The sequence below is a fragment of the Quercus lobata genome, chromosome 10 (assembly GCF_001633185.2).
Source record: "Quercus lobata isolate SW786 chromosome 10, ValleyOak3.0 Primary Assembly, whole genome shotgun sequence".
Taxonomy (NCBI): Eukaryota; Viridiplantae; Streptophyta; class Magnoliopsida; order Fagales; family Fagaceae; genus Quercus; species Quercus lobata.
This window is the reverse complement of record NC_044913.1, coordinates 58,950,288-58,954,422: the sequence shown is the minus strand read 5'-3', so window position 1 is coordinate 58,954,422 and position 4,135 is coordinate 58,950,288.

The window sequence follows — 4,135 nt, the reverse complement described above, 5'->3', positions numbered from 1 at the left end:
TGGTTAGTTCATCTGATGATGAAACTAGGCCTAGGTATCCTCAATACCATCCACCAGAATCCTTCTCTGAGGTGCACTTTGAACTTGAGATGCAGTTTGCCACCAAAAAGGATGTAATGGATGCTATCAAACTCTACTCTATTTTCAAAGGGGTTCCAGTAAAGTTTAAAAAAAATGACAAAGTAAGGGTAAGAGTAAAGTGCACAGATAGTTGTCCTTTTGAGTTGTATTGTGGAAAGATGAAAGATGAAGATACTTGGATAGTGAAGAAATTGAACCCAGAACATAATTGTGGGAGGCGATTTAGGAATAGATTTGCATCTTCAAATTGGCTTGGGAAGCATTTGGTGGATGATGTGAGGAGTGACCCAAATGTGAAGATGTCTGTTATCAAAGACCGAGTTGTAAATAAGTTTAAGGTTCATATTAGTAGGTATCAAGCATCTAGAGCAAAAGGTAAGGCTAAAGAATTAGTGAACGGAACTTTTACAGAACAATATGCCCAGTTGGGGGATTACTGTGAAGAATTGTTGAGAAGCAACCCTGGGTCTACTATACTAATCTCTACCAATAGACCTCAACCACACTTGCAACCAAAATTTGAACGATTATATGTATGTTTAGATGCTTGTAAGAGAGGCTTTTTAGCTGCTTGTAGGCCTTTCATTGGTGTTGATGGATGTCATTTGAAGGGTGAGTATCCAGGACAGATCTTGACAACAGTTGGCAAGGATGGCAATAATGGTGTTTACCCAATTGCATTTGCCGTGGTTGAGGCAGAAACAAAGGACTCATGGATATGGTTCATGAAAAGGTTGCTTGATGATATTGGAAGTTTAAGGGATGAAGGGTGGACCTTCATGTCTGACCAGCAAAAGGTGAATTGAACTTCCATTTTATTTTATTCTTTAAATTTGGATGATGTACCTTGATGTAAATTCACACCAAATTAATTGTATTCTAATACATCAAATAATTTTGTATTTTATGTCTTTGTTGTAGGGATTAACACAAATGTTTGATGAGCTCATGCCAGGTGTGGACCATCGATTTTGTGTTCGACATCTATATAATAACTTTAGTAAGGATTATAAAGGTAAGCTACTAAAGGATCGCATGTGGGCAGCTGCTAGGGCCACTAACATGTCTGAGTTTCAGTTTGAAATGGGGAAGATCAAGAAGTTAAACACAAAGGCATGGGAATGGTTGGTAGGAAAGGAACCTAGGTTTTGGACAAGAGCAGCTTTTAGAAGGTATCCCAAGTGTGATGCACTAACCAACAATGGATGTGAAAATTTTAATTCTCAAATATTGGAGTATAGGGATAAACCAATAATCACTATGTTGGAGGAGATTAGATTGCATTTGATGGCTTATTATATTAAGAAGAAGGAGAAAATGGCAAGGTATCATGGTCCTATATGTCCTAGAATCCAGAACAAGTTAGAGACTGAAAAAATTAATAGTACAAATTGGGTTCCAGTTTGGTGTGGGGATTGCAATGAGTCAAAGTTTGAAGTATCAAAATTGCCTGACAAGTATGTAGTTGACATAAAGCAGCGTACATGCTCATGTGGATTATGGGACCTAACTGGGATTCCTTGTGCACATTCTATAGCTGCATTGGGATATATGGGTCACACGATTGAGGATTATGTGCATCATTGCTATAGTATGGAGTCCTTAGCCCGGACATATGAGTCATGTGTATACCCTATTAATGGTCCCAAGTTGTGGCCACAAAGTGGCAGAGAAACCATATTCCCTCCTAAAAAAATAAGACAAGGGGGTAGGCCTAAAAAGAAAAGAAAGAAGGAACCTGGTGAGCTAAATAATCCATATAAGATGAAGAGGAGAATTGGCCATGTTAAATGCAGCCAATGTGGGAAAGTAGGCCATAACAAGAGGAGGTGTAATCCTGTTACGAATAAATCAGCAACTCAAGCTAGCAAACAACAAAGAGTAAGGCTTGTAATGGTTAGAATTTTTTTTCCCTTTGTTGATAATGCACTACTTAGTTGTGATATAACATTTACAGGTAAGAGAGCCAAATGTAACAACTCAGAGTTTGGAAGACCAAGATCATGGGGCATCTTTGAGCCATGTAGAACCTACTAATGAGGCAGCACATCCATCACAAACAAGCCATGAAGCACATGCAAATCAACATAATGAAAAACTACCTGTGAGTTATTGCCTCAAATGAAAACAAATACATATTCATATTAGTTAGTCTCATATGAAAACAAGAAACCACATATTTCTATGGAATTTAATACAACACAAAGTTATTACATATTTCAGTTTAGGAAAGGAAAAGCCACAACACAAAGTCAGCCAGCATCCCAATGTGAAAGAGTGCATCGAACTCAACCAGCATCTCAGGTTATGATCATTACATTTATATGTTAAAATCAAATTGCCTATGTTGTTTCTACTAGATTAATATCCTTGTGCACTTTCTCAGGTTAGACACAAAGAAGTTACAAGAAGTTACAATTTTGGAGTGTCAACGGAGACAATGGCTGCTGCAAGTGAGACATCTAGAAGAATTACAAAGTTTTATATGAATGCACAATTGCAGAAGTGAACAAGATTTTTTGAGGATAAATGGGCAGAAGTGAACAAGATTTTTTGTGGTCATATATTGGAAACCTTGTCAAATTATGGAGATTTTAGTATTGCTTATAGAATCAGAAATTTGGAGAAAGTTTATGCTCAAAACTGGAAATTCTTTGGGATAAATGATTTGTTAAGTTTTTTCTTTAGTATTGGTGGAAACCATAAATAAATTGATTAATCAATCACATTGAGATTTGAGAGACCTATGGTGTTTTGAGTAATTGTGTTACTGTACATGTCTATGAATTGTAGGCAAAAGACTTTGAGTAATTGCATTACTCTTACATGTTCTGGTTTTGTGGGATGAATGTGAGTCTTTAACTCTTTTGTACATTGTCATACCTTTTTCTTGAAAGATTCATGCAATTTCTCTATGTTCTTTCCTTCACATCCTCTGGAAAATACAGCACTTTCTACATTTATAGCAACTTAGTTTTGACTCTTTTGAGGCTGAGTTGAAGTTTAGAATGTTACATGAAACTGATTTGATATAGATTGCGTGCTTGGCCTAAGTTTCACACCGTATTGATATTTTCGATACAATGTTTATGCTTACAGGTTTTCATGCCATTGGAAATTCCAGTAATCTTAACAATGATAAATAGCAAGATTATGAAGCATAGAGTGGGTGCAGGGGCAATTTCATGGCTGCACCCAAAGCTCTTTTCTAGCCTCAATTGTGTATGTATGTTTCAAATAATATATCTAAGAAGCAAATAAAATTGAGCTGCCAAGATGGTGCTGGGGGTTTAGTAGTTGCAGCAGGTTTTGTCATTTTGGTCATGTTACCAATATTATCTATATTATCTATAGAAGCCAAAGACATTTGAGCTTTTTTGGACTTCATAAAATTTTGTCACCTTGCTTTGGAGGCTTTACAATTTTCCACATGAACATTAAAAATTTATTAATACTGACAAATCACAATTATATATCTATCTATCAAAGCAAATGACAATTATGTACTAGATCGATGATGAATTAATGGACCATCATTATTTCCAGTGAAAAGAATTTAAAGAAAAGAAGATTACATCTATGAATCTGCTTGTAGAACATTCCAAAACTATAAATTTTATATTTGCATTCTATATCCCACAACTAATGTACATTAAATTTTTACAACATTTTAGGAAGTGGAGGAAGTCTATAGCTTTGAAAGCTGATTTTTATACACATAAAGGTTAAGGCATATATTGAGACAGTTGATGTTCTCCCATCAAGAGTGCTAGAAAGTAGCTTGTACATCCCTGCAGCAGTAGCATCTCCAAGTCTTTGAACAACTACATCTATGCATGTCTGCAGTAGCATATGCTCAGAGAGTGTATTGATGAGCTTTGCTATTAACCCTTTATGTGTGTGGCACCCAATTAATGTAGTATAAGTCACCCACTGAAACAATGTCTTCCTATAATAGATGGCATGTTCTGAAGCTATGTTTTCTCTTTAGATCAAAGCCATGACTTCTGAATTTACATAAACACAACCAGCTGCCAAAATCCAAAACACCAGC